Raw genomic sequence first — 15191 nt, 5'->3', positions numbered from 1 at the left:
TGGTTGATTTTGAGGTATTAAACATTATTAACTCCACCATATTAAGTAACTGCAAAAGCAGTAAAAGTGTTCCAAAATTAGAAAGAATAGAATCCTCTCCTGAATCAGAGGTAGAGAGAGCAAATAAATGTAAAAGGTAAGAAAACAGTGAATACTGCCTGTGCAAATGAGATCAGAGTCTTATGTACTGTAACATGAAAAATCCATACCGGTGGAATCAATAAGATTCAGCAGAAGACAAGGAAAACAGGAAACCTTCTGCATGTGTGACCAGAGAATCAACATCATTTCGGGTTGTCAACTGGTCTAATGTTAATTCAGGGGATAGCAAGAAGCTTATTTAAGAATTTAAAAGCTGAGCATAATACAGGTGCTACTATCACCAATATTTACACACCACCAATGTGAATGGTCAGGTTCACTACATGACATGCAACTGCTAAGGTCTTCCCTAAGACTTGTGCAGAGACTATCTATGAGGGGGGCTACCTGTCTCAGTGGATTTTCAATGGAGACAAAACTAGTCTATTATGGGAAAGGATGCCCCCAAATTTTCTATCAGTGAAAAGGTGAGAGTATGTCTGGTGTGTTTTTTTGTTTTTTTGTTTTATTTTACTAAGAATAACTGTTCAAAACCAAACCTGTACTTACAGGAACACATAACTTTGTTATAACAAACTACAGTTGACTTGTAAACTTGAAATTACCAGCTTAGATCCTGAAAATTTTGTCAATAGGGGGTTGGTAAATGAAAATAATATACTATCACCTATTAACTTAAACTGTTTATTAAAAAAAATTTTTTTAAATTTTGTTTTGCCACTTTTACCTTATAATAGTAACATAAATATATGAGCTTTATATCCTGACTTTAGTTCTGCTATTTTTCCCAGTAGGTTTGGAGCTCATCAACCATAAATTATCCTGCTGTAGGAGTTTACTAGAACTACCCCATTCAGACAAGGAGAGAGCAGTTTTTATATTCATTCACAGAGACTGCGCCTCTGGAGTTCTTAAAACTGAGTCACTCAGGGAACTGACAAAGGAGTTGAAGGGTCTGCATCTTGCTGGATAGGGAAGGACAGGCAGTACCCCTACCACTGCCTAGATATATTTTTTTTCCTAATCTTTAAATCCACTTTGAGTTTATTGTGATGCCAATACTTAGATAACCAATAACAAATGTGAACTATTCCTGAAATTTCATAAATAAAATCAATTGGACTATTCATTCAACAAAGCAGTATTTACTGAGCAGGCCTATGCTAGGCACAGTGTATTTCTAAAGCACCTTTTGTTTCACAATCCCAAAAAAGCTTTCAAAGTTGCCTTAAAATAAAGTATCAGTGACTGAATGTCTCTCATTTTATACATGTATAACACTCTGTTCAAAATCCTGATTCAGGCATTATAAATTTAGCTGTTTGTGGAAATAAAAACTAAAAGGGTTAGACTGGCATTCGATCATTAAATAAATTCCAACTTCACAATTCAATCCAAAAAATACCCAGAGCCAAGTGATTTTTTAAAGTTACAAGACAAATTATATGATTCAGAAATTCCATTAGGCAATGGAGTTAATACAATTATAACTTCTTATTTCTAAATCCTTATATGTATGCTACTAGGTACGAAGTCAAATGTATCGTAAGTCCCACTCAATGGTTACCTTTAAATTGCACAAAGAGCAACTTCCAAAAATTGAATAAATATCTAACATGCCAAAAACAATTTATTTACTGGGTTTACATTATTTTGGAGCTCTGTCTAGAAAACTAATTCCTAAATTTAGGTGCCAGAAAAATATATTTTCCCAAATCAATTATTTGAAACTGCTTAAGAAAGATCATCAAGAATGGGAGAGAAAATAAGGAGAGTGATTAAGCACAGGGATCTTATATAATTAAAGGCTAATATGCAAATTGTCCCCTGGAGAGTTTGACCCACTGGGAGTTCGACTGCTCGCTATGACGTGTGCTGGCCACCAGGGGGTGGTGCGGAACAAAGGAAGGCCCCAGCTGGCAGCTGGCAGCTGGCAGCCAGCAGCCAGCAGCCAGGGGAAGGAAGGCCCGGATCAGCCCTGATCGCTGGCCAGGCCAAGGGACCCTACCTGTGTGTGAATTTCATGCACCGGGCCTCTAGTACAGGTATAAGCTGGAATGTCTGGGTTGCAATGCTTGTTCTACCATTTTCTAGTTATCTGACCTCAGTTACCCCATCTGCAAAATGGGAATAATAAAAATATCTACTTCATATTGTTGTTGTATGGCTTAAACCCAGGTAAATTACTACATGCAAGGGTTTATCAGCAAGTAGAATTACCTAAAGTGTTTGCTTATTATGATTATCATATGACTCGATCATCCAAATCATCTACACAAATGCCTTGCCCTATTCAGAGCCTTCCTTAACTGGCCTAGTGGAATTTTAATACCTCCCTCCTTGACTTCTCCACAATATGCATTGTGTTTCATAGTTATTTGGGTAAAATTCCCTCCAATTAGATTATATCTCCTTGAAGACAAGAGACCACATCTGAGTACAATGGGCAGCAAATATTGCTCATTGTTGCCCTTCATTTCTTTCTCTAAAGGTTCTGAATAATAATATCTTGCTAATCAGCAAATCTTTACCTGGAGACAGGAGCTTTATATAACCAGTGCACTTAAATACTAATCATACTTTGATAAATATTCTCTTAAGACTTAAAAACTTGGGAGGAGGTGGAAAGGAGGAAAGAAGGATTCACTTAATATTTTTAAACTACTGGTCAATAATATCTTTTAAAATTAATTTATTTTTAAAAATTTCTTTTTTTTTATTGCTTAAAGTATTACAAAGGGTATTATATATGTATCCATTTTATCCCCCCGCCCTAGACAGTCCCCTATTTTTAAAAATTTCTTATGCTTTAAAAGCTTACTTTCATTATAAACTTTTGAACAATAGATACAGAGGCAGAGCTGCCTCAAACAGATTGTCAAACTGCGGCGGGAAGGCTGGGGAGGGTTGGGGGGCAGGAGGGAGGGGGATAAGAGATCAACCAAAGGACTTGTATGCATGCATATAAGCATAACCAATGGACATAAGACACTGGGGGGTAGGGGCGGCCAGGGGATTGTTAAGGGCGGGGGGGGGGGAGAAAAAAAAAAGGACACATATGTAATACCCTTTGTAATACTTTTAGCAATTAAAAAAAAAATTCTTATGCTTTAAAAGCTTACTTTCATTATCTCATTCAAAAAGCCCATGATGCTTTTAATATAAAAATACAGTAGCATAATTTCTGCATATGTCATGTCTAATCTAATCATAACTTGCCCATCTGCTGATTTGAATGTAATCATGGGATGCTGGGTGACAATATGCTTGCTTGATTCACCCTACACTGTTTATGTAAAATAAAATAATTTAAACTTGACTTCAAGATGCACATCTTTCTGGCTTTGATTTCTGCTCCCTTTTCCCTCTTAACAATGTGCCATTCACACACACACACACACACACACACACACACACACACGACACACACGCCTTCAATTTATCTAGGATGAGAAAGCACCTTCTAAAGTAACCAACTTTGGTAACACAATGAGGTGTTGCTCTTACTCAGAGAGAAGACAACTTTTCTGAAAACAAATGGCAGAACCGAACCCAGTGCTTTGTTACCAATTTCAACAAAGTACAAGGTTTCCTTTTGAAATTAATTTTTCAGCATAAAACTGCTGATGACACCTATTTACCTGCACAAATATTCCTAGTCTTGATTCTTTTAATTTGACTCTCAACTTTAAAACAAATGCAAAACCAAAAGGCTAAAGAATCACAGCACTCATTTAACATGGTTTTTCTAATTTCTTCATTCCCCAGTGGCAGCGCTTTTCAAAGGAATACCAAAAGTACACCCTACTTGTTTCTCATTCTAAACACATCCCAACCAAGGGGAAACATTATCAGCCATCTTAATAAGAAGCATGGAAAGTGCAAAGCTAAGACAGATCAAACCAAACACTTTCTATTCATTGTACTTCTTTTCAGATCAGAATTTTTCACATGAAAGTACTTTGAACCTCCGCAATGACAAATGTCATCATAATTTAATAACATTTTAAACTAACTTCCCTCCCCTCAAATAGTCACAGGACTGGCTAATTCACATACAATACCTCCAGGCTAGTGGGTAGAGAGTAAAATAAACTTGATTGTTTTATGTATCCTGAGGTATATAAAGAAAAGCAAATCAAACACAACGAGGTTCCCAGTGTCTCACATATCCATACATATATGATTGAGACAAGGAACCTTCAAAGACCTTCCCTGGATACATACAATGGCTTTAAATCATAGACCCTGCCTTTCAGGTAGGGAGACCTGGCAAGTGTAAGCCTCCGAAAGAAAGGTCTCCCTGGCCAATCCCCATCTTACAACCAGGAGTCATCCATTAAAAAAAACAACCACATTGTTTCCTCGGATGTTAGCCGTAAAAAAGCTAAAACTCAGGACTTCCCTGAGCAACTGCCTCCTCCCAAAACTTATCAAAAGTTCATGTGAAATAGACAAGAGCGTTGGTTCTGCATTTTATCTCGTGAAGAACAGATAAGCCACTTTTGGACAAGCCACCACGACTTCCAGCAGTACCACCAGCTCCACGCCCCCCGCCCCATTTATTTTTATCTCTCTCCCCTAAACTACACCCCGAAAAGCGACCCACAAAAGTAGCAGCAGTAAACGGGAGGCTCCTGGTTTGGGGGAAAATAAACTTTGCTCTTTGGCTGTCAACCTGACAACTTTCTAAAGGTGAAACGTCTCCTCGACCGGGGACAGCCTTTTGGATGCGCATAACCAAACAACCCCTCGTCCGTCCGGGTCCGCGACGGCAAAGGTGCAAAAAGGGAGAAAATGACATGGGAAGGAGTGTCCGCGGGGCCGGCGGTGGGGCCGGCTCCTGAGCCCGGCCGCGCGCCCCGTGCCCCTGGGAGCGGGCCACTTTGCCGGGTGCGAGGCGTGTTGAGCCATCTGACGCATCAGTTTTTAGGAATGGTACCCAAATGCCCCCACGAGGTAGGAGCCGCGCCTAGAACCCCTCCCCTCGGGGACACCGGCCGGGGGGCACCGGCCGGGCGAGCGGGGGGCAGCCGGAGAGGAGCCACCGCGATTGTTATTGTTTACGAAGCCCAGGCAGCACCGGGAGCCGGGCGCTCGCGGGCCGAGCAGCGGGAGGGTGAGAGGAGCCGGGAAGGACAAAGATGCCTTCCCACGCTCGAGGCTGCCTCTCCGGACACGCGGGGCCGGGATCACCCCGGGGATCAAGAGGGCCAAGGCCGTCGCTAGAGCTTCACCGGAGACACTGCCAGCCCCGACATTCCCCCGGCTTTCCCTGGACCCCCTAAGACAGCCCCCAAGATCCCTCCCTGCTGCGCGCGGAGGAAGGGCAGGTGCGGCGGCCCGGCCCCCCTCGCAGCCCCGGCAGCCGCACACTCACCTGCGTCCGGTCGCGCCAGCGGCCGGCTCAGCCTCCGCACGGACCTCGGCCGGCCCCGCGCCCGTCCGCTCCCTCCCGCCAGCTCCGCCCTCGCCCCGCCCCCGGGAGGTGGGCCTGGCGGCCGCGCCGAAATCGCGAAGCGGCCTCCCTGAACTCTCGCGAGCCCTCCCTCCTCGGCGTCTGGGTGGCCAGGCTGTTCCGACTCGGCCCTGACGTCACACGCACCACAGCCGGAAGTAGCCTTCTGTCGTCAGCGCGGGCCTCCAGCCCCACCCATCCGCGCCGGGTGAGTTTCTGATTGGCCCTGGAGGGGTTGACTGGAGAGTCAGCACTGGCCTCCCTCGGTGACCTCGCTCTTTTCCCTCTTGTCTACCCAGAGCTGGTTCAGGTCTCTCTTGAAAGTGGCCCAGAGTGTGGTCACGTTAGTCACCTGTCCTGAATGTGGTCCGAGTTTTTTCCTAGACTTCACAATGCATTTGCACAATGCAGTGCAAAGAGTGTTAGAAAGAGGGGCTGGGCAAAAGAAAGAAAGAAACGGGCTGAGGGATACATCTCCACAAATCCACGCATTTTTCAGATTAGGAAGATAGGCTCAACCAAGATGGATTGGCTGGCCACGTCGTTTTCAGTCAGTAGCTATGGGATCCACCGAGGTTCCCTGACTCTTCTGTTTCACCATGGCTCCATTCCAGAGACCTGAGAGGGGCTCAGATTTGGAAAAGCCACAAAATATTTGGTGGCAAACATGAAAATTTTGCATGCGTTATCTTGGAAAATCTAAAATAACTGGCAATGCTGACCTACTTTTTCATTAGGATCAGAGAACTATGAGGAAATCGAAGCCCGGGCAGGACTGGGAGCCCGGCATACTCTGTGTAGTATGGCGTAGAAGTGATGGTTTGGGGAAGATGATACATTGGAATTTTAGGAGAAAAGTTATCGGAAAAAACAAGAGAATAGTTCCCAATTATCATTGACATATTTATCTTAATCTGACTACTGGAGATTTTATAAAAGACCTTAGCTTTTAGACTACTAAGATAATATAGAAAGCTGATACTGTGCTTGAAAAAAATACAATTCAGAGATGCCAACCATTATCTTCCGTTTCACCAAGAGCAGGTGACTCTGCAAAAGACTTAGTGAAGAATCATGATATCACTTTTCTCTCTCTCTCTCTCTCTCTCTCTCTCTCTCTCTCTCTCTCTTTTTTAATACTCATACATAGCTAGGTAGCTATACATTATGCTTTTTGTATTGTATTCTTGGGGAAATCAGTTCCATCTATATCATCTGATCATTTGGAGGCTCAAATGGCAATTGCCTTATACAAGCATAAGGAGGCTTAATAGTGATCAAACATGCTTGACAGAGACTTGTACACCTCCCTCCGTGTGTGTGTGTGTGTGTGTGTGTGTGTGTGTGTGTGTGTGTACTAATACGGTGGGTAGGACTGAGAACAGTTTGTGGAATGTTCTACAGAAAATTTGTTTTCAAATGTGTCATACTTAGCTAGAGTAATATGGACTACTCCAGGGTATCAAATTAGGATACTATGAGATAGGCTAAGACTTTGACCTCCAGTCTCTAAATTGAGGCCATTCTAAACATTCCCACAGGAGGTTGTTGAAGGTGCCTGAATTGAAACAAATGTAGAGCCATGTGTCCTTTTGGAAATTTTTAAAGCTTAAAAAATTATGATTAAAATTAGAGAGACTTGCCTAGCTGGCATGGCTCAGTGATTGAGTGACCAGAGGTCACAGTTCAATCCCTGGTCAGGGCACATGCCTGGGTTGCAGGCTCAGTTCCCAGTAGGGGTCATGCTGGAGGCAGCTGATCAATGGTCTGTCTCATCATTGATGTTTCTATCTTTCTCTCTGAAACCGATAAAAATATATTTTTTAAAAAGTTGAAACTAATAGAGATGTATAAACATAGGGATTAATATAATAAATCATGAATCCATACAATGTAATGTGTTGAAAATCATCTGTAGATATGTATGTGTTAAAAATCATATGTAAATAAATGGTTAATGACATGGGCAGATGTTCAGAATATACTGTTAATTTTGGGAGTTCTTTTAAAGCAGGTTACCGATAATGTAATATCCTTTGTATAAAAATTATTTGAAAATAATATGTGTTATTCATAATATGGCATACATATTTGTATGTATATTTGAAGAATGAAAAGTAAAACACTAAAATAAAAGTTTTCTCTAATGTGATTATGAAAACAAAAAGATTATGATGTACATTGTTATGCCAATAGATTTTTGAAAAAGAAGAAGAAGAAGAAGAAGAAGAAGAAGAAGAAGAAGAAGAAGAAGAAGAGAGAGAGAGAGAGAGAGAGAGAGAGAGAGAGAGAGAGAGAGAGAGAATAGGTGCTTTTCAGTTTTCCTTGGAGACTCTCCTAATAGAAATCCACCCATTTTTTCACTATGGAAAAAATAGAAAGTTGATGGAATCAAAAAACAATTGAATGGGCCTTTTCAGATTGACACTAAGGGTGCTTGACTCCTGGCTCCTTTCTTCATAGCCATGATTTTCAAAGGGGATCTAGTCCAACCAGGCTAAATGCAATTGAGTTTGTTTGTTTGAAAATAAAGCTCTGTTCTGCAAGCTTCCGAGGCCTTTCATTAGACCACTTAATCGAACACATGACAGTCCATTCAGAACTCTCACCAGACTGCCTTTGCAAAGCAATTTATAAACCTGGAAACAATGACTTCTAATTGATCCCTGCTTTAATTTTTAACTGGCTTGACCAAACTGCTAACTATTAATCACCTAGAGTTAAAACATTCCAAGATTTAGGCGATTTCTCTCCAAAAGTGAAAAATCACCTATGTAAATCAGAAGCCTGAAGAAAAGCATTAAGGAAAGGTGAAAAATATGTCTATCTCTTTGCATTATGTTTATTACTCTGCCAAGTGTAACCCAGAACCACATGAGATTTGTTTTCCAAGGACCTGGTTCGGTTACCACCTGTATAACCTTACACAGATTTTAAAAACTTCTCTGAAGACCTATTTTCTCTTCTGTAAAATCGAAGACTATCAGCCGAATAGTTGCTGCTGCAAAGATGAATATGATTTTGTACTTTGCAAACCATAAAACACCATTGTAGTAATGGGAAGAAAGCTGGTTTGAGGATAGATCTGTTTAAATAATAGCTACCTCTTAGGATCACTGTGAGGATTAAGTGAAATAAAATGAGGTTATATAAATTAAGCACCTAATACAGGACTCAGGATATATTCACACTGAATTCAGGGTACTTATTATTATTACCACTAATACTAGTAATTAGTAATATAATAAAAATAGGTTTCTGAATGCAACCCTTTTTTTTTTTTTGTCAACCACAAATTGAATGAATTCTCTGCATTTAAGGAACATTTTTTGTGAAATTCACATTCATGAAGAGAGAAAAAGTCCCTGTCAGACTTTTCTTGCTTTGATTCTTATCTACTCTCTATTCATTTTTACAAATTTCTGATACTAACGTAGATATAGACAGAGTGTAATTTCCATCTGTGAAATAGGAAATATAGTGCATAGTGCATAAGTAAGATGAGACTAAGTGATGCTGGAGTAACAGATAATCACAGAATTTTAGTGGTTTGAGTTAGTGAGGATTTATTTACTTGTGCTTTATGTCCTTTGCAGGTCAGCAAAGGCTTTGCTCTTAGAATCACTCAGGGTTCCAGGCAGCCCTCGTCTTGAACATTGCCAATCTTCATGCTGGAAGGAAAAGATAGATTTGAGGGTCTGAAGTAGAAACTTTTGCTCACAACCCATTGGCCAGAACTGTTTGCATGGCCTCATACAAATAAAAGGGAACCAGGGGATACCATTTTCTGACATCCCAAGAAGGAGAGCAAACCCAAACTATTTGGCAATAGTACTAATGATGACTTCATATTATACATGTGAAAAACACTGTCCAAATGCTAGATATTACGATTCACTTTCTCCACCTTTTAAAGAAAAATTGATAGTTAAACTCTTTATAAAAGGAAAATGCAAAACACTGCATTACTTTGTGCTATATTTGATATTGATTTAAATTTTTAAATATCAAATTTTTTAAAAATGTCTTTTTGGTATCTTCAGTCTCCCCAAAATGATGTTCCTTGACATTAAAAATTCACTAACATTACAGTCAAGTTTTAAAAAAGACTTTTCCTTTTTAAAGCTAAAAAGTGCTTTTTCCTTAAATCTCACTGCCTTTCTCTCATTCCTATGATCCAAAGATTTCATTTTCTCAAGTAAGCAAAAGCAGACCCCAAAATACTATTTTTCATCACAATAGTGGAATTCAACTACAAAAATACCTCTGATATTTAGTGTAGGCAGCCCAAGAAAAACTAAAATAACTTGAATACATTCTGGGATATTATTATAGTTGTTTTGCAGTAGAGTATCTGTTTATATCTTGTGATTATAACACTTAAAATTATTATACCTTTAAAAAGCAATTTCCATTTTTAAAAGGAATTTTAATGATACGCTCCTATTTTTAACTATTTTTTGTGTGTTTTTTAATTAAATCTTTATTGTTCAGATTATTACATTTGTTCCTCTTTTTTCCCCCCATAACTCCCCTCCTCCCAGTTCCCACCCCACCCTCCACCCTCACTACCCATCCACTGTCCTCATCCATAGGTGCACGATTTTTGTCCAGTCTCTTCCCCCATTCCCCACACCGTTTCCCCCCCCCCCCCAAGAATAGTCAGTCCATTCCCTTTCTATGTCCCTGATTCTATTATAATCACCACTTCATTCTGTTCATCAGATTATTTATTCACTTGATTCTTAGATTCACTTGTTGATAAATGTGTATTTGTTGTTCATAATTTTTATCTTTACCTTTTTCTTCTTCTTCCTCTTCTTAAAGGATACCTTTCAGCATTTCATATAATACTGGTTTGGTGGTGATGAAACCCTTTAGCTTTTCCTTATCTGTGAAGCTCTTTATATGACCTTCAATTCTGAATGATAGCTTTGCTGGATAAAGTAATCTTGGTTGTAGGTTCTTGGTATTCATCACTTTGAATATTTCTTGCCACTCCCTTCTGGCCTGCAAAGTTTCCGTTGAGAAATCAGCTGACAGTCGTATGGGTATTCCCTTGTAGGTACCTGAGTTTCTTTCTCTTGCTGCTTTTAAGATTCTCTCTTTGTCTTTTGCTCTTGGCATTTTAATTATGATGTGTCTTGGTGTGGTCCTCTTTGGATTCCTTTTGTTTGGGGTTCTCTGTGCTTCCTGGACTTGTAAGTCTATTTCTTTCACCAGGTAGGGGAAGTTTTCTGTCATTATTTCTTCAAATAGGTTTTCAATATCTTGCTCTCTCTCATCTTCTAGAACCCCTATAATTCTGATGTTGGTACGCTTGAAGCTGTCCCAGAGGCTCCTTACACTATCTTCGTATTTTTGGATTCTTTTTTCATTTTGCTTTTCTGGTTGGGTGTTTTTTGCTTCTTCGTATTTCAAATCTTTGACTTGAATCTTGCGATCCTCTGGTCTGCTGTTGGGAGTCTGTATAATGTTCTTTATTTCAGTCAGTGTATGCTTAATTTCTAGTTGGTCCTTTATCACAACATCGCGGGTCTCATTAGATTTCTTGTACATCTCATTAAGTTTATCGGCAGTTTCTAGAAGACTCTTGAAAGACCACAAAAGTGTGGTTTTGAATTCTATATCCAGCAGCCTGCTTTCCTCCATTTTTGTCATTTGTGTCCTGTTTCTTTGTCTCTGCATTTTTTATGCTTCGCTGTGTCGATAGAGTGGCTTTCTGTGCTAAGTGTCCCAATTACCTGAGGTAGACACTCTTGGTGCACCCCCTAGTGGTCTTTGTGCGCAGTCTTGTTGTAGCTAAGACTTGATTGTTGTAGATAACACTGGGAGGGATTTGACCTCCAGGCCAATTGGCTGTGAGAATCAGCTGTGTCTGCAGTGGGAGAACTTCTGTGCTGGATCTCTAGGGCGACACTAATCTAGCCTCTGCCTGAGGCTAACCAGCAAATGCCTCCCTGCAAGGCTTGGGCAGGGCGGGTCCCAGGGGATCAACAGGGCGGGCAGAGCGAGCAGTTATGGCTGCTCTCAGTCCCGTCCCCAGAGGCTCTGCCTCTCAGTGTCCCAGCAACTGCTACAAGTACCGCGGAGAGAAAGCTGCCCTCGAGTTCCGACCGATGCCAGACAGTCCCGTTTCTCCCGTTTGAGTCAGGGTCCCCAGAGACTCGCCCGGAACTGGAGCCCAGAGCCTGAGACTCCCTCCCGATTGAAAACGACAACCTCGCCCTCAGCTGCCAGCCCGCTCCACACGCACCTCCGCACCTTTGTATTTTACTTCAGCACCGCGCCTCCTCTGAGTCTCGGTATGCTTTTCTCTTTCCTTCTAGTTGTGGAATTTCCCCTCAGCCAGCCTTCCTGTGGTTCTGGGTGATGTCCGTTCTGTCTTTTAGTTGTATTTTTGAAGAGGTTGTGCGAGGCAGCAATCTCCGTTGTTTACCTATGCCGCCATCTTGGTTTCTCCTATTTTTAACTATTTTTAACTGAACGAGAGTTCCTATACTTTATTTGGTTCTCCCTCTACAATTTATTAGTTAATTTAATGTAGAATATGTAAAAAAAAAAAAAGGTTGATTTCTTTATATGATTATGACTTTACTTCAGAGTCTATTTGAATTGTTAGAATTAGCTCTTTACAGATGGTTGCAGGTTTCAGAAAATCTATAAACTAAAAAAGTTTAGAGGGGATTTATTTTTACCCCTTCCAACTTGGTGGGTGGGAATTTCTTTCCTCCTCTTATAGCCACCCTATTCAGTGATTCTATGTGCAGGTTCTACTCCTTCAATTATATACTTTCTTTATTTTCATTTTATTTTTCAGTGTTGAAATTCCTGGGACTGGAGGAATAGGCCAGGGGAAGAATGTCTCTAACTCATACCTACAAAGCAACCCTACGTACTATTAGATGGTCTTACCATGCTCCTTAAAGGGAAGGTAAGATGTAGGGGAAATAGCAGATCTGCATTTGGACTAAGGACTGAATCCTTTATCTTGTGGTCTTGGCCACATTTCTTAAACTCTCTAAACCTCAATTTACTCATCCACATGGGGAAATTTCAGCAAGTCCTCATTATCAGAGGATAATTGTTACCAGAAAAAAATGAAATACCTGAAGGAGGGTCAGTATTTTATATCGAGTGTAGAAAAAAAGTGATACCTGTATTTTACCATAATTTTTAAAAACTGAAAATATATTTAGGTTACAATTGCTGCCATGCAGTACTTAGAATGGGCAAAGGCTTAATCACATTAGAGATTTTTTTTTTTAGACTAATTTTTCTGACACATTTAGATGATATGGATTGGCATCCCTCTGCTTACATATGACATCACATCACAATCATATAGAGTGTTGCTCTTGAAAAAAATGTTTCCTTTAAAATATTTTAATGTTTATATTTTTCTATGTTAAACCATTGTTTACAAGTTTCCACGATGTTAACATAGTTAAAACAATTGAACTTCCTTCTCAGTTATTGCTTCCTACTAGACAATGTCAACTTTAGGGCAAATTCCTAGAAGTGGGTCAAAGGGAATGCATAGTTTACATTTCCAAACCTATTGCCAAACTACCATCCAGAAATTCACTCATCTCCACAGTTACAAGCAAGCCATACAAGAAAATTCCTGTTTCCCTACATGCTCGTTTACACGAGACTTTGTGTTTTTAATCTTGCCAAATAGAGACTGCGACCTTGGCATGATATTACAGATAAACCCTAGTGTTAAGCAGAAAGGAAGTTTGTATAGGGACTCATTTTGTAATAGATGAATTGGCTAGTAATCATATTCATGCTTTGATGACTTTTGCATCCTTGAATAATCTTATAACAATGGGGACTCAGGGAATGAATACCGGATAAGGAGGACCCCCTCCCTGCATCTGATAGAGTTGTAAAAACTAAGTTCGAGAAGGTCTGTAAAGTGGCAGCTGCTTCATAGGCACACAATCTAAGTTCCTCTTCTGCCTTTGAGCTTTGGGGCTAAGGTTAAGGGCAAGACTCTAGGGAAGTAAGTCACAAAAACCTGTGGCTTATTTGAACATAGAGAATTTAAGGAGCCTCTAGGACAAGCAAGACAATTTTCTTTTTGCTGGATGGTTTTATAAACCTAGAGATAGGGACTGTGGGGATGAAATGACTGGATCTGCCTCTCATCTGCTACACTTTCCAACCTCCCTGTGAGTCAGGTTGCTGTTTTTACAGGGTTGGCCTAATGCATTTTATGCTGACTCGCTTTCCTGGAGGAAGTAACCCACATAGGGCTTTCAAAGAATTGATTTTTTTTTTCTGATTAGGCCACATGTGGCCTTGTGGACAAGGTTAAGGAGATTTATGTTCACTTACTGGCAATAAGAAGCTATTGAAGGGTTTTAGGCAGAGGAGTGACATCAAATTTGCATTTAAAAAATAATCTACCTCTAATGTGGAGAACTGGTGTGTGGGAATCAGAATAGATATCAGTGGACCATTAGGAGGCTGTGTTGTATTTTTAAGTATTAACTTGTATACTGTAAACTGTCTAGGGCTAGAGTACCTTGGTAAGCAGAAATGAATATCGGACCTACTTGTAGGTATGTCTCAGTAGGGCTAAATATTGCAAAGATGATCCGATCATGATAAATCAGAGAAATTAAAATTGTATAAATTATCTTATGCACCAAGTAAATTTCTGATTTGGCTTCCCATGTAGATTTTCTTATGGAATAAGAGCATGCCAATTAGTCAATAAACATTTTTGTTTTGTTTGACAATTACATTCCTCACTTTAATGTCTACATCTTCCTTTCTGAGTTAGATTACCGTTACTCTGTATCAGTTTCTCTGAGTCTGATCACCCCTGACAAAGTTAAATTTCTGGACATGCAAAGCTAAGATCAAGCTCTGACTATCCTAAGCAATCTAGACAGTCTCTTATTGACATCTTTGTATTGTTGGTCTCTGTCTACACAGTTCTCATGGTCAAATTGTGCTGGAATAAAATTCGTGTAAGAGGATTAATTTGCATCTACTTTAATAATGTCAATATGTTTTAAGTTGACCTATTACAATACTTGAAATAATTATTAAAAGACTCACTCATATACGTAAAATGGCCCAGTTGTAGATCTGATTTCCTGGGGAAAAGATTTCGAAGTCTCAGGTTAATAAGCAGGAGATTTATTGTGGAGTGATCTCTGGAACAACTCAGGTGAGGGAGAGAAGGCAGCAGGATTAGGCAGAGGAAGACGTTGAACCCAAATGCAGGTGTAACAGAGGCCTCAGCCTATCCCGCAGGGAGCTCTGGAGTTGGGATGACCCTTCAGAGTTGTCTCAATTGAGGCAAGAAACCAGGCCTTTGCACCCCAACTTCAACAAACTGCTGAATGGGGGAGAGACAGCTCATTAGGCTGAGGGAATAACTGGAGAGGGACTCAGCTGTGGGTTGTCAGAATCCAGTGCTCCCAGCAGCTGTGGACTTGGGTGGTGCCCCATAGCATCTGCTACCAGCCCACTGAAGGCTTTTTCCTCAGCCTAGGCTTGTTCTATTCATGTACCGCTAAACACTGCCCTTTTTTAAAAAAATATATTTTGTTGATTTTTTTTTATTTTTATTTTTTTTTACAGAGAGAAAGGGGAGAGGGATAGAGAG

At 40.3% G+C, this 15191-nt stretch overlaps 1 protein-coding gene and 1 long non-coding RNA gene across 5 annotated transcripts in view; one reads left to right on the top strand and one right to left on the bottom strand.

Moving 5' to 3' along the window:
• Positions 1-5601, bottom strand: part of STK38L (serine/threonine kinase 38 like) — a 77766-nt gene extending 72165 nt beyond the window's left edge. For 3 of the 4 annotated variants that reach the window (XM_059682430.1, XM_059682429.1, XM_059682432.1), the window contains exon 1: positions 5483-5601. The gene's annotated coding sequence lies outside the window, so the exon portion shown is untranslated. The remainder of the gene's footprint in view (positions 1-5482) is intronic. The other variant, XM_059682431.1, reaches the window with a different exon arrangement.
• A 53-nt stretch (positions 5602-5654) lies between these two features.
• The window catches only part of LOC132227401 (uncharacterized), a 28351-nt gene continuing 18814 nt past the window's right edge, over positions 5655-15191 (top strand). The window contains exons 1-2 of the long non-coding RNA XR_009451179.1: positions 5655-5768; positions 12381-12494. This is a non-coding gene — a long non-coding RNA (uncharacterized LOC132227401). The remainder of the gene's footprint in view (positions 5769-12380; positions 12495-15191) is intronic.

Source organism: Myotis daubentonii, chromosome 2 (genome assembly GCF_963259705.1).
Source record: "Myotis daubentonii chromosome 2, mMyoDau2.1, whole genome shotgun sequence".
Lineage (NCBI taxonomy): Eukaryota > Metazoa > Chordata > Mammalia > Chiroptera > Vespertilionidae > Myotis > Myotis daubentonii.
This window is presented reverse-complemented; position numbering and strand designations above follow the sequence as displayed.